Source organism: Gracilinanus agilis, chromosome 3 (genome assembly GCF_016433145.1).
Source record: "Gracilinanus agilis isolate LMUSP501 chromosome 3, AgileGrace, whole genome shotgun sequence".
NCBI classification, from domain to species: Eukaryota; Metazoa; Chordata; class Mammalia; order Didelphimorphia; family Didelphidae; genus Gracilinanus; species Gracilinanus agilis.
Genome location: NC_058132.1, coordinates 66,777,951 through 66,797,799, shown reverse-complemented (window position 1 = coordinate 66,797,799; position 19,849 = coordinate 66,777,951).

The following is a 19,849-nucleotide window of genomic DNA, read 5'->3' as shown; positions in this document are numbered from 1 at the left end:
AAGGAAGGAAGGAAGGAAGGAAGGAAGGAAGGAAGGAAGGAAGGAAGGAAGGAAGGAAAAGAAAGAAAGAGAGAAAGAAAGAAAGAAAAATAAAATTTACCTTGGTCAGAGATCTTGGCATCACAGATTTAGAGCTGAAAGGGATCTTGGAGGTTATCTAATCCAATCTCCTCATTTTACACTTCCTCTACTGGGGTATTTGGGACCCCTAAAGGACCAGCAAACCATTTCCCCTGTCGGGATTCTACAGCTAACAATAAGAGATTGGAATTTCTTCTATGATAGTTCACAAACTCCCAGTGGCATACTGTCCCAATTGATGATCAATCAGTCAGATTGAATGAGCTTTAATTTTTTCTTGTAACTGTTACTTTATCAATTCTAAGGCAGAAGGTAAAGGTTTTTTAAAAAGACATTTCTTAAGCAGATTTAGTAAGAGCAGTTGGTACAAAATACTATTTCCAAACTGGGGTATACTTTTCCTTTTGTTTGTGGACACTTAAGTCTCTCGTGTCAATCTGAAGAAACACAGAACTACCAAAATAGTATAATACGGATCTTTAATGGAGGTAGGAAGATTAATTTGGGATGATTGCACAGAACCTCAGCCCTGGGAATTCTACAGGACTATAGAAGGCAGATTTTGGAGAAGGGGAAGGCTTGGAACCTGCACTAACCAGTTTTAAATGACTGGAAAGGTCTAGATGCAATAGTCAAAGGCTAGATACAAAAGGAGATACTAAGAAATTAAAATGAGAATTTATGATTTGATTATATCTGCTAATCCTATCTAAACTGATCAAGGGATGCTTGAGGGTTTATGGTTCAGCTTTTTAACTGTTCCTTGCTGAATGCTGTTAACCGGTCCAGGTTGCCCAATAATTTTGTTGATGGTGATAGGAGGTTCAGAAGGAAGAGTGTAAGCACAAGGATTTTCCTTTTCAGGAAAACTCTCTTCACTGTTTGTTTGGCCCCCTTCAACCTGGAATTGTTTAGTTCCCTTCTTGAACTAGTTAAAGAAGAGTTTCTTGGAGATTAAAAAAAAAAAAGGATAACCAGGTACAGTTTTGTTTACATATTCCTATTAGTTCGAGTTGAGCCTACGGTCATATAGTGATAAATTATAACTCCTGAATTCAGATTCAGGTCCTCTCTCTGATTCCAACAGCCTGTCTTCCACCATACCCTGTAGCTTCACATTTTAAGCAAAGCAGTACCAGGACAGAAATGTAATTTTAAAAATTCTTGGGGCAGCTAGGTAGCACAGGGTTGGGAAGACATGGGTTCAAATTTGGCCCCAGGTGAGTCATTTAGCTCTGTTTGCCTAGCGCTAGCCCTTCTGTCTTAGAGTTGTTACTAAGATAAAAAGCAAGGATTAAAAAAGAAATGCAAATTCTGTCATGGTAAAAGAAATCTTGAAAGGGGGAGTGATGAGATCATGATGAAGATCAAGGTGGAGTGGAGTGTCCACCCAAAGAAAATCCTGACTGATAAAAGGTGATCACTGTTATGTTTGGAATTGAAGTCTAGGTAGGAGAGATTAATAGAGAAGGTCTAACTTAGAGTAGGGGGGAGCCAGGGGGCACAGTGAATAGAGTGCCAGGATTAGAGTCAGGGGAACTCCTTCTGAGTTCAAATCCAACCTCAGACAAGAGTGTAATAATTACAATTTAAATTATGAAGCTGTAAGTAGCTTTTTTAGTGGCTTTATTACAATAAAAAATAGAGATAGTAAAAAGAGGGAAAAGTTAAGTGAGCAGAGCACAAACCCATACCTGTCACACCTTAACCAAAGCAAAGCTCAAGCTCCTAAAAAAGAGCCCTGCAGTATGGGTCTCAGCCAAATTTATCTCCCAAGCCCCTATATGTCAAATGAGGACTACCTGAAAGGATGCTGGGAATTTAGCTCAGGTGTAGTAAATTTTCCACCTCCACACTAGCTATGTGACCCTAGGTAAGTCTCAACTTTTTTTTGCCTCAGTTCCCTCATCTATCAAATGAGCTAGAGAAGGAAATGGCAAACCACTCCAATTTCTTTGCCAAGAACATACCAAATGGGGTCACAAAGAGTCAGACCCACGAAAGTCTCTATAAAATTTGTTTTGTAACTTCAAACCTGTTATCTGAGATTCTGCCGCTAATAGTGGCATAATAGTAATGGTTCCCCTGGGAGAGCTCAGGCTGGTCTAATAATGACTTGAATACAAAAGCTATTTGGTTGCTTCAATTTTTCTTAGTCATTTGGCCTAATAGAAGCTCAACTTCTATTCCTTATTCTCTTCTTGGGCCTGAGATTCCACTCTGTGAAATGCAATTGCCAAAGCCAAACCCAAAGAAGTCTTGGGTCACAGGGAAAATCCCAGTTCCTTGGGTCTACTTTCAGAAGCAAGGTGAGGGGGAAGCACAGATTCTAGATTTTAAACCTATTTCGAATCTAGCAGTCATTTAGGACACTGAAACCAGGCAGCAAGCTGAGTGGGAGCTTCTTGTGGGTGAGAAAAGGATGTCAAATTTTAGGCCACCCAGCTGGGTTTACCCTAACTCCTTGCTTTTGAACTTCAGAATATCAGGCCTGGGTTTACTAGAATTTCACTATTGCTTCAAAGGGATGGCATCTATCTAAGGAAGCTCACTCTCTCGCTGGTCCGCCAATGCCTAATTCTTCTCTTCTGTGCCCTCCTTGACCTGATTCAACTGGTATTCAACTTGGAGGGCAATTCCGTGAGTTGGGCCATAGTCAATTCATTGTTTTTTTCTGAGGACAATCCGAATCCTGCCAAGTCTTTGGAATGCATGCCCCTGCAAGAGATCCCTTCCTGGAGAGGCTTAGGTCATACCAATTCTTTAGGGAGTCTTCAGGGAGACTGGGTCAGCTGGAGACTTCCTGAGAAATGCGATCTGCACTTTTAGACAACCCTTGCAGTTCTGGGGTATTACAATGGAGGAAGTGGAAAAAAAACAAAAAAATCTGTTCTTACTGTACTTGCAACCAGGGATTTTCTGCTCCTTTAGACTGCTAAAAGAGGAAACTCTTAAATCTAAGAAGACTATCCCAAAAGGTTAACTCGATCTGGACCAGTCTTTGGCATACAGTTGTCAAAATCACTACAAAGAGGTTGTCTGTGATGCTTCTTCTTAACAGAAAATAAATTCCTTGAAAACAGAGGCTGTTTCATTTTGACCTCTGGATCCAAGAGCCAAGTACAGTGTCTGGAACCTAGTAGGTGTTTAATAAATGCCTGATTGCTTGGTTCACATTTTTCTGAACTTCTCTGTTTATTGGTTGTCCCAACCTTCTCCTTTGTATCAAAGACAGTAAGTAGAATTATAGAATCCCAGAATTGAGAGAAACTTGAGCTAATCTAGCCTAATTTACACCTGAACAGAAATCCCTTCTGCAACAATACTTACCCAGCCATAGGTCTCTTCTAGCATTTATTTCTAGGGTTTACACTCTTTCCTAGGGTTTCAATCAATATCATCAGAGGGTGATGGAATACTATTGTGCTATAAGGAATGAGGGACAGAATGATTTCAGAAGGAATTGGAAAACTCTTCTACCTTGGAACCAATAAATAGTATTGATTCTAAGGTAGAAGGTAAGGGTTTAATAAAATTTAAAAAAAGAAGAAGAAAGAAAGAACTGGAAAGACCTATGTGAATTGATGTAGAATGAAATAAGCAGAACCAGGAGAATACTATACACACTAACTGAAATATTGTGGGATGATTAAATGTAATAGACTTTGTTACCAATGGCCATTCAATAATCCAGGACAATTCTGAGGGACTTAAGAAAAAGAGGGCTATCCACCTCCAGAGAAAGAACTGTGGGAGAAGAAACACAGAAGAAAACATGATTTATCCCTTGTTTATTTGGGTATATGATTTGAAATTTTGGTTTTATAAGATTATTCTTATTACAAAATTTTATAAGATTATTCTTATTACAAAAATGGATAGCATGGAAATATGTTTGGAGTGATAATACATGTATAACTCGGTGAAATTGTTTGTCAATTCCAGGAGGGGGGAGGGGGAAAGGAGGGAGACAACAAGAATCATGTAACTTTGGAAAACTTAAATTTTTTTATTGGAATAAAATAAAGATAAGGTTTTTTTTAAAAAATCATATCATCAGAGATCCGATAACATGCCCCAAAAGATAGAGATCTTGGTTCCTCAAAGAGTTGTTGAGAAGATCAAATGAGAGTGTTTATAATTCTCTTAGCACATAATAGAGGCTTAATAAAAATTTCCCCCCTTCTCTTACCTTCCCTTGGTCCCTTTCCCCATTAAACACAATAGTGTGCTTGCCCCCACATCATATATCTGAACTATGTATATACAATTGAACTGAGAATGGAGATTAAAAATAGACTGGGAGAGGGGGCAGCTGGGTAGCTCAGTGGAGTGAGTCAGGCCTAGAGACAGGAGGTCCTAGGTTCAAACCCGGCCTCAGCCACTTCCCAGCTGTGTGACCCTGGGCAAGTCACTTGACCCCCATTGCCCACCCTTACCACTCTTCTACCTATGAGACAATACACCGAAGTACAAGGGTTTAAAAAAAAAATAGACTGGGAGGCATTTAAATTTTAGCCAAGGGGACAGGAATATCCTTATGGACAGGACCTTGCTGCCAGGGTTTCCCCCATCCCTGCTCTGACCTTCTCTACTATAACATGTGGCAGCAGAAGCAGGTATCAAGGTTATACATAAATCTGGACGTTGCTGCCACCTATCGGCCCAACCTCTCCATGGCAGGTTCCTTATTGACAGCCTTATTCCAGGGTACCATGAAAAGAGAGTTGACACAGCTAAGATGCTATCTGCCCCACTCACCAAGCCTGCATACAAAGGTCTACAAAAAGCTCTTTTCATGCTGCTAACACATGGTCTGCTTGGAGTCTCACTTTTGCCACGGTGACTAGTTGAGTGGTTTTTAAATTATTTAATCTTAAAAATAAAGAATCAATTAAAAAAATAAATAAATGAAATTATTTAATCTTTCTGAATGTTGGTTTCCTCATCTATACAAAGGGACAGACTTCAACTTTAGTGGTTTCACTGGATTACTGTGAGGATCAAAGAAGATTATACAAGATAATGGAATGTCTGGAGGCAAAGTGGATGGATGGGGTGCTGGACCTGGAGTCAGGAAGTCTTGAGTTAAAATTTAGTCTTAGATACTTACTCAAGGTGTGATCCTGAATAAGTCACTTAACATCTTTGCTCCAGTTTTCTTCATCTGTAAAATGAGGAAGATAATACCACTCAACCGATGTTGTTGTGAGGATCAAATGAAATAATAATTGTAAAGTGCTTAGCACAGTGCCTGGTACATAATACACATTATATAAATGATAGCTATTTATAACAATAACAATTATAATTAGAAAGTATTACACAATGTGAACTGATCCAGCAGTTCTGGAGGGCAATTGGGAACTATGCCCAAAGGGCTATAAAGCTGTGATCTTGTAATGCCACTACTGGGTCTGTATCCCAAAGAGATCATAATAATGGGGAAAGGACTGACCTACTTGTACAAAAATATTTATAGCAGCTCTTTTTGTGGTGGCAAAGAATTGGAAATTGAGGGGATGTTCATCAACTGGGGAAAGGCTGAGCAAATCGTGGTCTATGATGGTGATGTAATACTATTGTTCTATAAGAAATGATAAGCAAGATGACTTGATAAAAAGCTGGAAAGACCTACATGAATTTATGCAGAGTGAAATAAGCAGAACCAGGAGAACAGTGTACACAGTAACAGCAATGTTATACAATGATCAACTGTGAAAACTTGGCTACTCTCAGCAATTCAGTGATTTGGAACAATCCTGAAAGACTTACAGCCATTGGAATCAGAAGGATAAAGAGCAAAGCATACTATCTTTCACATCAGTGTATTTATGGTTTTATTTTGGGTTTTTGGTTTTGTATAAGTGTGCTTTTACAATAATAATCAATATGGAAGTGTGTTTTCCATGATAATAAAAATTAAATTAAGTTTGAAAAAAATGAAAAAAAAAGACATATCAGGTGTAACCCTGAACCCCAAAGCAAATACTACATAAATGTGAAATGATTATTATTAAGGAGGAAGAGTTTTGTAGTGGTGCTTATATTCAGAAGACTTCCATTAGGGTTCTGGTTCAGTTAACCAGTGTATCAGTTTCTTCTCTAATAAAATAAAGGATGTTCCTACCTACTTCACAGGTAGGTAACAGCAAATGAGAAGGGATATTGCAAAAATGTGTAATCTGAGAAAGCAAGGGCTATAAATATTGTAAGATTAAAAATTAATATCCTAATACTCCAAGTATTATATTTTATAAAGTGTATTAATAATAACTTGAAGTAGGGGAAGAAAAGCCTCAGTAAAAAAAGCCAGCTTTCCCAGCCATGCATGCAGGGGAAAAAAGAGAGCCAGGGTGGGGTTACACACAACTGTATACAAACAACGTAAGCATGCAACTTGGGGACAAAAAGGAAAGGAATTCTGGGAGATGAAGTCCAAGGGATCAAGATTTTCTAATTATACAACATGATGATTCAGATAAGGCTAATAGCAAATACAGATATTATCAAGAGAGACGAGCAGGGAAAGGATGTTATGTTTAAAGGCACCATGGATAATGAAACAGTATCAGTAACAGGGAGGGTGGAATCAAGATGACAGAATGAGAGGAAGCATTTTTGCCTAGCTCAGCCAGCCCACCTCCTCCACAGCAGAGAATGAATACCAGTCTGGCAAAGTCAAGAAAAATGTACATTAAGTCATTTTTCTAGCCCAGGGAGGCTTAGGGAGCCAGATAGGTCTTCAGATACTAGGGATAGATGCTGTGGTGGGGAGCATTCCATCTCTCAGGGATGGAAAAATTACTGAGAGAGAATGCTAGGTCAACAAAAAATGGGGCAGAAAGATCACAGGGCATCCCTGAACTAATGCTGGTTACAGGAGCAAGTGGGGCAAGTAGGTGGAAAGATTCATCTTCTTCAATTTAATTTCAGCCTCAGACATCTACTAGCTGTGTGATCCTGGGCAAGTCTCTTAACCTTATTTGCCTTAGTTTTTCATCTGTAAAAATTAGTTGGAAAAGGAAATGGCAAGCTACTTCAGTATATTTGCCAAGAAAATGCCAAAATGGGAGGCAGCTGGGTAACTCAGTGGATTGAGAGCCAGGCCTAGAGATGTGAGATCCTAGGTTCAAATCCGGCCTCAGACACTTCCCAGCTGTGTGACCCTGGGCAAGTCACTTGACTCCCATTGTCTAGCCCTTACCTTGGAGCCAATACACAGTATTGATTCTAAGATGGAAAGTAAGACTTAAAAAAAAAATGCCAAAATGGGGTCAGGAAGAGTTGAGTGTGACTGAACAACATTAACAACAGGAAAAGGTGCCAATTTGGTAGCTCTGACAACCCTTACCCAGTTCTAGATCACAGATCCAGGGTGGGAAAGGATGATTGCAAGGTAGGATCCTAGCTATGTAGTAAGCAAAGAACAAATCTTGGAAATGTAGCTGCATAGGTTTGATCCCAGGAGCAGAATAGACACTTAGTTCTAGCCTTTAGTGCATGGAATAACCAAAGCAGGAGTCCTAGACCAAAAGGGAGCCAGCAGAACAGAGGCTATTAGTCAAGGGCTAATAGTGGCTGAGTCTAGCAGTAGTCTACTACTAGCCCCAAATAAAAACATGCTGATAGAGCCAAACTTAGGTCAGGAACTTGCAGAGCCCAGACTAGGAAGGCAGTGGGCAGATCTCCCTGGACTACACAACTATGGGAACACTGAAAACTTATAGACCCCTAGCTTGAATTAAGGACATTAAAGGACAGAAGCTCAAGCCACACTGTCTCCCTCCTTCCCCAGAAGTGTGCAAAGTCCATCTCTAACATAAATGCCAAAGTCAAGAAGGAGGCTGGGAAAATTACAAAATGTACAATAAATAATTTTGATTACATTAAATTAAAAAGGTTCTATACAGACAAAACCAATACAACCAAAATTGGAAGGGAAGCAACAAACTGGGAAAAAATCTTTATAACAAAAACCTCTGACAAAGGTCTAATTATTCAAATATTTAAGGAACTAAATCAATTGTACTGTAAGAATTAAAATTTAATTATTATAGTTATATCTTTAAAATATGTGGCCGCCAGGAATCAACAATTCAGGTTGATTCCGTAATTAAATCAGACCCAAGTCAGCATCGGGTTGAGGAGTTTATTTACAATCAGGAAAGTGAGTAGGGATAAAGAGAAGAGGGAGGTAGAAGACTAAATAAATGAAGCTGTAAGCCGCAAGGCCCAACAGCCGGATAGGCAGAGTTTAGAATTGGCCCAGCTAGGCCAAGGAAGCCAGCCTAACTTACCCACGTGACAATACAGAGTGTAATCTGTCTGTGGTCTCAGGAGATGCTTCTTCTTCCAGTTCCAGACGCCAACTCCCTTCACAGGAAGTTCACTAACTTACTTAAAGAGAATGTGTCTTTCATCACTTCCTGTGGTCCACCTCTAATTCAAATGGACAAATGGCAGTTTCTACATTGATTTGGACTGCCCAAAAAGGGCAGTCCCTTATTCTTGATTTGTTACTTATTGTCACGTGTGGGTAACTCGTCTCCCCTCCCCACTAAGGGAGGTGGGAGTGACATCATTAGCACGCCTAGGTCGAGTAGATTTTTGACTATTAATAGGATCTGGCTATTCTATTTACACAGTACAAAAAATCAAACCATTCCCCAATTGATAAATGGACAAGGGACATGAATAGGCAATTTTCAGATAAAGAAATGAAAACTATCAATAAACACATGAAAAAATGCTCTAAATCTCTAATAATTAGATAAATGCAAATCAAAACAACTCTGAGGTATCACCTCACACCTAGCAGATTGGCTAAAATGACAACAGGGGAGAGTAATGAATGTTGGAGGGGATGTGGCAAAATGGGGACATTAATGCATTGCTGGTGGAGTTGTGAATTGATCCAACCATTCTGGATGGCAATTTAGAACTATGCTCAAAGAGTGCTAAAAGACTGCCTGCCCTTTGATCCAGCCATATCACTGCTGGGTTTGTACCCCAAAGAGATCATAAGGAAAAAGACTTATACAAAAATATTCATAGCTGCGCTCTTTGTGGTGGCAAAAAACTGGAAAATGAGGGGTTGCCCTTCAATTGGGGAATGGCTGAACAAATTGTGGTATATGCTGGTGATGGAATGCTATTGTGCTCAAAGGAATAATAAACTGGAGGAATTTCATGTGAACTGGAAAGACCTCCAGGAACTGATGCAGAGTGAAAGTAGAGCCAGAAGAACATTGTACACAGAGACTGATACACTGTGGTAAAATAGAATGTAATGGACTTCTGTACTAGCAGCAGTGCAATGACCCAGCACAACTCTGAGGGACTTATGAGAAAGAATGGTATCCACATCCAGAGAAAGAACTGTGGGAGGAGAAACACAGAAGAAAAACAACTGCTTGATCACATGGGTCGATGGGGATATGATGGGGGATGTAGACTCTAAGGTTTAGTGCAAATATCAATAATATGGAAATAGGTCTTAATCAATGACACATGTGAAACCCAGTGGATTTGCTTGTTCGCTATAGGAGGGGGGGTGGGGAGAAGGCAGGGAAAGAGCATGAATCTTATAACCATGGAAAAATATTCTTAATTAATTAATTGAAAATTTCTAAATTGCAAAAAATAAAATTAAAAAATAAAATAGAATAAGGAGTGAGTCCCATACCAATAGGCTTTGGGATGGAGGATTAGACTTCTTTCATTCAACCTAACAAATTCTCCTGAGAGGAAATGGGGTGGATGGAGGGAAAGAAGAGGAAATTTTCCTGATAATAATTTGTGATTTAGTCATTTTTAGTTGTGTCCAATTCTTCATAACCTCTTTTGGAGTTTTCTTGGCAAAGATACCAAATTAGTTTGCCATTTCCTTCTCTGGCTCATTTTTTAGAGGTAATAGGTTTAAGTAGACAGGTTTAAGTAAACAGAGTTAAGTAATTTGCTCAGAATCACATAGCCAGTAAGTATATGAGGCTAGATTTGAACTCAGGTCTTCCCGACTGCAGGCCTGGCCTTTTAGCCATCTATTGTGTCTCATTTATACATTAAAACAACCCTTTGAAGTAGGGAGCTATAGTAAAGCAGAGTCAGGTATGGATTTGAATCCTGGCCTCTACTGCTTCTTAGTTGTGTGACCTTGGCCAAGTCACAATCTTCCCATGACTATTTTCTTGTGGACAGAAATGATTGTATTCCGGCTACCTACTTCCTTATCTACCTGCCTACCTCATTGGAATGTTATGGTGAAAGTGCTGTGCAAACCTGAAAGTGCCAAATAAATGTCCCATTTTACCAAAGAGGAAACAATGGTTAAGTAATGTACCCAAAGATAGACTGCTAAAAAGGAGTAAAGGAAGAACTACAAACCAAGTGTGTAAGGCACAGTAGAAAAAAGAATTCATTTCGGAATCAGGGGAGCTGGGCTTGAACCCTATTTCTGCCACTTGTGTGACCTTGGACAATTTCCTCATCTATAAAATAAGGTTGGGCGAAATGTCCTCTAAGGTCCTTCCCAGGATCGAAGTCTACAATTCTATAATTCTAAGAACAATATCTTTTCTGCCACCAAATCCTACCAAAGCACAGAGCCAAAAAAGGAAATTAATTAAGCAGCTACTCTGTGCCAGGCACCGTGCTAAGTATTTTACAAATATTATCTCATTTGATCCTCACAACAACCCTGAGAACTAAGTCCTACTATCATTCTCATTTTATAGTTGAAGAAACATAGATGGACAGAGATTGACTGATTTATCCAGAGTCACACCACTAGTAAGTACCCAAGGGTATGAGGCAGCTAGGTGGATAGAGAGCCAGGTCTAGAGTCCGAAGGACCTGGGTTCAAATGTGATCTCAACACTTCCTAGCTGTGTGACCCTGGGCAAGTCACTTAAACTCATTTTGCCCAGCCCTTGCCATTCTATTTTAGAGTTGTTAGTGATAGAAATTAAATTATTAAATTAAACAAATTAATAAGAAGGTAATTAATTAAAGTATTTATTAATTATATAATTATTAAATTAAAAATTATCTAAGATGGGATTTGAATTCGGGTCTTCCTAACTCCGGGTCTAGCTCTATCCCCTACTTTTACTTTCCTTCACCAACTCAGGAATAAAGTTTTTTTTTTTTTTTTTAAACCCTTACCTTCTGTCTTGGAATCAGTACTGTGTATTGCTTTTAAGGCAGAAGAACAGTAAGGGTAGGCAATGAGGGTTAAGTGACTTGCTCAGGGTCACACAGCTGGGAAGTGTCTGAGGCCAAATTTGAACCTAGGACCTCCCGTCTCTAGGTCTGGCTCTCAATCCACTGAGCCATCCCGTGGCTCCAGGAATAAAGATTTGCCTAGGGTTATCAATGGAAAGTTGGTGACAGGCTCCAAGTGAGATATCCAGTCTCCTGTTTTCCATTCAATTCTTTCTTCTGAATTCCATATTGAATGTTTTCAGCAGCACTAAAACAACTTTGCCTTTCCAGGTTTATTCTTGTAAGAGTCATTTGAATAGAATATTAATAGAATTGAATAGTATTGATTGAGTAAAAATAATTGGGTGGACTATTAATTGAGATACAGGGTATTCCAGAAGTCTGCTTACAGTTTAAAGTTTTAATGAATTGAATTCTGGCTTCTGACACTTGTCAGTTGCATGGTTTTGGCCAGGTCACCATCTCTACATCCTCACAGTAAAATAGGGGTGATCACCCTAGTGCAAATATCAATAATATGGAAATAGGTCTTGCTCAATGACACATGTAAAACCCAGTGGAATTGCATGTCAGCTACAGGAGGCGGGAGGGGGAAGGGGAATGAAAGAACATGAATCTTGTAACCATGGAAAAATATTCTAAATTAATTAATTAAATAAAATTTCCCTCCAAAATTAAATTTAATTAAAAATAAAATAAATTAAAAATAAATTAGGGGGTGATCATACCTCTCTAACCTCCTTACTTCTTGGGTGGAGGTATTGTGAGAAAAGTCACTTAATTTCTGCCTCAGTTTTCTCAACTAGAAAATTGGGGATAGGAATAGTGTCTAACTCCCAAGATACAATTTTAAGCTTAAATTTAAGCTGTTAAGTTTTAATAATTTAAAACTGCTCTAAGACCTTTGGAATACCTTCCAATATGAAATTCAAGATGGTGGCCTCTTGAGTTGGGACCATGCCAGCAGCATTTCTGTGTCATTGCCTGAGGTCAGTTCTGGAATGATAACCTTTCAGAGACACAGTCCTACTGCTTATATCTAAATGGATATTATGATCATACTGACTGTTTATGAAAGATACATGACACGGCAAGTGTAGACCGTAGGTAGAAGACAGTGTTGGAGTCTGAGTCAAGAAGACCTATGCTTAAGTCCTGTGTCCGACACATCTGAGCTGTGTGACCCTGGGCAAGTTATTTAACCTCTTGGTGATCCAGGAAACTTCTATTATAAATTGGAGAGCCAGAGATGACCACTTGCTTACTGGGAGTTCCCAACATCAATGAAAACACAGGTTCACCTTTTCCTTACTCCCCTCCCTTTATCTTCCCCTGCCAAGAAAATAAACATAACAAATTTGGAAGCCTAAGAATGTCCTGTGTCTAGTACATAGCTCACAAAGACAGCCAATTCTATTTTTAAAGCTCTTCCCTTCTATTTTAGTTCATTTCTAAGATAAGAGCAGCAAAGGTTAGGCAATTGGGGTTAAGTGACTTGCCTATGGTCACACAGCTAGGAAGTGTCTGAGGCTAGATTTGAACCCCAATCCTCCTGACTCTAGGCCATGGCTCTCTATCCACTAGACTACCTGGCTACCCTCAGCCAATTCCATTTTTTTTTTTTAAACCCTTACCTTCCGTCTTGGAGTCAATACTGTGTATTGGCTCCAAGGCAGAAGAGTGGTAAGGGTAGACAATGGGAGTCAAGTGACTTGCCCAGGGTCATACAGCAATTCCATTTTTTTTTTTTAATCTTAAAAAAATTTTCCATGATTAACCTGATTTTTGTTGTCTCTCTCTCCCATCTTCCCCCTCCCACTCCTGGAGTTAACAAGCAATTTCACTGGATTATATTATATTGATATGTTATTATCATATTATATGATATCATATTATCATAATATATGATATATATTATAGTGATATACATTATCACTCAAAACCTATTTCCATATTATTCATTTTTGCAATAGAGCAATATTTTAACACCAAAATCCCAAATCATATACTCATATAAATGAGTGATAAATCAGATGTTTTCTTCTGGATTTCCACTCCCACAGTTCTTTTTCTAGATGTGGACAGTATTCTTTCTCATAAGTCTCTCAGAATTGTCCTGGATCATTGCAGAGCCAATTCCATTTAAAGAAAAAACAGATGTATAAAAAAGTAGATAACAATAGAGGGAAAAACCAGTTTGGGGTGCCTTGAAAACATCAACAACAATAGCCAAAGGAACAAAGGCTATTTAGGGAGGGTTCTGTTGTCCTCAGTGACCTGGAAAAAAATAACAGGTCAGTCCTGCCTCATCCAGACATTCTGTTCCTGTGAATAATGACAGATGTGCACCTAGTAGGTTGTTGTAGATATAGCAGAGAGGTGAAACCCACCTTTGGGGAGGAAGTGTATTTACAATATGATGCTAGGTGCTGTGAGATCCCTGTTAGGTTCACTTCCACTGATGTGGCTGGTTCTCTTTCGACTGAAGTCACCTGCATAGTTCTTTAGTTGGATAGTCAATAAGCTTTTATTAAAGGCCTAGCATGTGTCATGTACCATGGTTAGTACTACTGGGGAAACAAAGATGGCCCTTGGCATCACAGAGCTCATGATCTGTCTGATGGGGGAGACAACATGCAAACCAACTCTACTCAACCGAAAGACTGGCTAAATCCATAGAAGGAAGGCACTAGAATTGAGAGGGGCTGAGTGGGAAGGCTTCCTGCAGAAGGTTGGATTTTTGGGGGAACTTGAGGGAAGCCAAGGAAAGGAAATATTGGTCACTTTCCTAACGGTTAGAAGAGAGTCCCAAAGCAGGGCTACACAAACTTTGGTCATAAGTCACTTTTTTTCTAAAACCTTTGGGGAAGGAGGTTTGCCAAGCTCTTCTAGCATTTGACCTCTGCCTTTACAAAGTTATAGAATCTAACATAAATTTACTTAAAATTCTATTCATTCTTGAAGGCCTCACTCAAATCGCACCTATTACAGATATATTTTTTCCCAACTTAGCTATACAATAAATAGTTGGTTTGTATGAGATGGTTAAGAGGTCAGAGTTAAATGGTATTGTTTTCCTTTTGATCGTGAAGCTGCTCTTTGGGATTTGTTTGTTTTGTCTTGCTTAAAAAAATTTTTTTTTATGGCCCGTTTGATGTATGTGTCAAACCTGTTATCCAACTATAAACTGGACTTTTATTTTGCTGAGTTGTTTTTTTTTTTAGTTTTGAAAATTTTTATTTAATTAATTGATTTAGAAAATTTTTCCATGGTTACATGATTCATGTTCTTTTCCTCCCCTCCTTCCACCCCCCCTCCTGAAGCCAACAAGCAGTTCCACTGGGTTTTACATGTGTTGCTGAGTTGTTCTAAAAAAACAAAAAAACAAAACTGCACTACACTGACTCAAATCTTTTTTTTTTTTTTTAATCCCTACATTAGATTGCTTTCAAAGCAGGTGGCTCATTCTTTTGAGAGCCCTTAGAGGGGACAAGTCTTTATTCTCTATGTGGGTGGATTTGATTCTTGAAAAGTCAACTAGGTGAATCATGATGGGGATCATTTAGGTGTGACTATAAGTGAACAGGTTTTATTTTCTTGGGGGATGGGAGAGGGCAGACAACTAAGCCTATGAGCTATGATTCACAAGGATACTTCATCTCCCATCTCTGAGCCTTTGTCTTCTCTGACTGTAAGACACTCCCTCCTCAGTCTGGAGCCTCCTCACCATAGAATATGGATTTATCCTTGCATCTTTCTCACCCTGTAACATCCCTCCTCATTACTGACCCTCTTTTCCTACTGATGAGTTCTTTCCAGGGCTGACATTTTGGGGAGGGGGTCCAAGTGTATCAGCTTTCAACTCTCCTGGTCTATTTTTGATTTTCCAAACTCTGAAACCATAATCCCAAACTGCTAGTGCTTCCTTCTCAAAATCACCTTGTGCTCATCTTTGGCATATATCTTGTCTGTATTCTATTCATTCTTACAAATAAATATGTGCCTATTGTCTCCCCCATTAGAATGGAAGTTCCATAATAGCAAGAATTATTTCACTTATTTTTTTGTCTTTGTGTCTCTAGCATTTAGCACAGTGCCAACCACACATTAGGCATTTGATAAATAAATGGTTGTTGACTGACTCTGAAAACCATTCTTATGGATTTCCCAAAATGTTTTTTGTTTCTTTTTAAGCAATGGCCACTGGAATAGATGCGCAGCTCTTCAAGTTGGTCACTTTGCAAAACATACTTCACAGAATTCAAATCAAAGAACATTTATTAAGCACCCACTGTGTGCTGAAAATAACACTAATATTGGAAGAGACCTTAGAAGCAATCTAATCCATCCTCTTCCTTTTACAGATGAGGAAAATAACAAGTAGAGGGACTTTATATAAACTCTTATTATTCATGTTTTCAATAAATCTTTCAAAGATCTCCCAGTAGACTAGAGACCTCCTTCTGGTCTCCATGGTTCCTCTTCAAGGATAATGTCTCATCTTGTCCCACATTCATATTATGCGACCAGCCCACCTGCTGGTCCTACGCAACCCGATTTGGAATGATGTTTGCTTTTTTTTGTTTTCCCTAGCAATTTAACTAAATCTCAAAACTTGCTATCATCTTCAATCTTTTCCTTTCCCATTCTTTCTCTCTTCTTGCACTCTCAGAGGTTTGTTTCTTACCTGACAACAGAAGCCTTCCTGGAAATCTTTCCTACTATTTGTAGCACTTCCATTCATTTCCCCCCAATTAGGGTGGGGTTGTTGGAATACTCATTGTCCCCTCCTCATTACTATTTCCAGTTTCACCCTCTGCCACCATGACTCAGTAACTTCTCCTTTGAGGTTCACTCAATCCATATCTACTGTAAGATTTAAATTAATAGCAATAATTCCAAGTATTATCTTTTATAAGATTTATTAATAATCATGTGAAATAGAAGAATCGTCTATGTGACAATTAACAAAGGCAAAAAGGCACACTACCAGCCAATTAAAATTCTATTTGCCTACTCACCTATAAGATGTTCTCCTTTTCTGTTCAATGAGCTCAGTGTCTGGCTCACAGAATTTCCCCTCCAACTCCTGCCCTCATAGTAGGAGACTTCAACATTCTTACTGAAATTCTCTTAAACACCCTAACTTTCCAGTTCTTCAACTTACTCATTTCTCATGACTTATTTCTAGGTTGTTCAGTTGCCCAGGAATCAAGACCTGAATTCAAATCTGACCCAAGATTCTTGCTGTATAACTTTAGGAAATTCATTTAACTTTTGTCTGCCTTAGTATTCTCAATAGAAAAGTAGGGTTAAATGACAGCATCTAGGGTTGTTGGGAGGAGCAAGTGAGGTAGTAATTGCAGAGCACTTAGCACAGTGCCTGGCACATAGTGGATGCTTAATATTTGCTTCCTTTCTTCCTTACATTAGATACACACAAAGAAGGTCATATAAGGATATGATCTTGCTATCCCGATCAAATGCACTACTTCCGTGTTCGTGAACTCTGAAATTCCCTTATCTGGTCACAGTCTGCTGGCATGCCATCTCTGTGTTTTCATTTTTACTGTGACCTTTAATCCCCTAGTTTCTTTCCAGGCCATCACCTCTCTATGAGTTATACCTTCCTCCCTTCCCCATCTGGATCCTGGGTGAATCTGTTCTACTCTGTATTGTATTGTTCTCTTGAGTCCCTTATTCCCTGGTCCTATCACTGAATTTTCCTTGCTTCAGCCTTGAATTACTCCCATTCCCATTCATCTTTAAAAAAATTTTTAACTCTTACTTTCTGTCTTAGAACTGGTATTGGTTCCAAGGCAGAAGAGCAGTAAGAACTAGGCAATTGAAATTAGGTGACTTTTCCATAAATCCCTCAGAATTGTCCTGGGTCATTGCATTGCTGCTAGTACAGAAGTCCATTACATTCGATTTTACCACAGTATATCAGTCTCTGTGTACAATGTTCTCCTGGTTCTGCTCCTTTCACTCTGCATCAAATCCTGGAGGTCTTTCCAGTTCACATGGAATTCCTCCAGTTTATTATTCCTTTGAACACAGTAATATTCCATCACCAGCATATACCACAATTTGTTCCCCAATTGAATGAAGCCATTCCCCAATTGAAGGGCATACCCTCATTTTCCAGTTTTTAAAGAACGCTACTCACATTCAGAGGAAGAACTACGGGAGTGGAAAGACGGAAGAAAAACAACAGCTTGAACACATGGGTTGATGCGGACACGATTAGGATGTAGACTCTTAATGACCACCCTAGAACAATTATCAATAATATGGAAATAGGTCTTGATTGATGACACAGGAAGAAACCAGTGGAAATGTGCATTGGCCACTGGGGCAGACAGGCTTCTGCTCTCATCATTCAACCTGGCCTCACTGAAGTTACCAATGATCTCTTCATTGCTCAATCTGTTGACAACTCCTCAGTCTTCATCCTTCTTATCCTCTGTGTAGCTTCTGACATTTTTGACCTCCCTCTTCTCTTCAGTATTATCTTTTCTCTAGGTTTTTGTTCTCCGATCCTGACCCTCCTATCTGACTTCTCAGTTTCCTGTGTTGATTCTTCATTCATGTCATGCACTCTAAATGAAGATGTCTCCCAGGGCTCTTTTCTGCTTCTATACTATTTCTCCGGTGATCTTATCAGCTCCCATGGATTGAATGACCATCTTTATGCTGATAATTGTTAGATCTAGTTATTCAGGACTAACTACCTTTCTCCTGACCTCCAATCTCACATCTGCAACTATTTATCAGATGCCTTAAATTGAATGTCCTATAGATATCTTGAACTAATCACATCTGTAAACCTTCCCTTCTGGTGTCAAGGATGCCAATGTCCTGTCATACAGGCTCACAAGTTAGGATTCATCCTTGATTCTTCTCTCATTCTCTCCACTCCAAATCCAAGAAGTTGTCAAGTCCTGCCATTTCTATCTTCATAACCTCTCTTGTACATAGTGTATTTGGTATATATTTCCCTTCTTTTCTCTGATACTTCCATCAGCCTGGTTCAGGAATCACTTGGAACAATGCCAACAACCTGCTGGATAGTCTTCCTGCTTCAAGTCTTTCCCTGTTCCAAAGCATCCTATACTTAGCTAACAATTTAATTTTCCTAAAGTATAGGTCTGACCATGTTAGACCCCCTACTCAATTAAACTCTGATGACTTCATCACCTCCAGGGTCAAATATAAAATCATGTTTCGTTTTCAAAGTCCCTTCCAGTTTTCTTACACCTAACTCACTCCCCCATTTACTGTTACCCAATTTTACAGAATTTCTTGCACTTCCTCAAACATATCACTCCAGGGGGCAGCTGGGTAGCTCAGTGGAGTGAGAGTCAGGCCTAGAGACAGGAGGTCCTAGGTTCAAACCCGGTCTCAGCCACTTCCCAGCTGTGTCACCGTGGGCAAGTCACTTGACCCCCATTGCCCACCCTTACCACTCTTCCACCTATGAGACAATACACCGAAGTACAAGGGTTTAAAAAAAAAACCATATCACTCCATCTACCAACTCCAGGCATTTTCACCAGCTGTCCTCCATGCTTAGAATTCTCTCCCTTCCTCATCCCTTCCTCCTGGCTTCCTTCAAATTTCAGCTAAAACCTTATGTACCACCAGAAGCATTTCCTAACCTCCCTCAATCCTAATGCTTTCCTTCTGCTGCTTATTTCCAGTTTAATCTGTTTATATCTTATTTGTAATATAGCTGTGGCTTTGTTGTCTCCTTCATTACAACATGAACTCCTTGAGAGCAAGGATTGTCTACTGCCTTTCTTTACATGCTCAGTGCAACTTAGCACAGTGTAGCACTTAGACATAGTAGGGTCTTACTAATTATTTATTGATTTTATGGTTATTCATGTAGTTGGGCCAAAAAACCCAAGCCCCCAGTTACACTCTAATCTAACTGAACACCAGAGAGATGAATCACATCCTGTCTATCTTAACTCACTACCAGTCCCAAATTACTAGACAACAACTTTGTTAAAAGCTGTCACTGCATTGTACCTCAAGGCATTTCAAGACAGTTGGATGGATGTTTGTTTTCCCGAGTTAAGTGACTATGTAACAACCTCTCCTGAACTTGACTCTGATTAGGGAAGATGAGTTTCCTGAAGGTCACTGTCCAGAAAGGTGTGACTAGGGTGGAGTAACCAATCTGGCCTCCACAGTTCTCATAACCACTTTATATTTTATTTGTAACAACTAATCCCTCATTTGTGATAAGCAAAATGGTTATGATTAGCTCTTTTGGTAGGCAAGAAAACCAGTGTCAGAGCCAAAACAATTTGTCCAAGGCCAAGGAGAAAATCAGTGGCAGAGATAGCAAGAGAGCTTAATTTTTCCATAATCTGTCTCAAATTGCATCAAGTTGCATCTGCTGAGCCACATAGCTTCCAGTCTGACTCATGAGAGAACCTCAGTGGAACCAGTTCAGACGGAAAATCTTACTACCTCTGAGCCTGCAGCTCAGCATTCATCATTCATTCAGCAGAGCTCAGCATCCCTACTA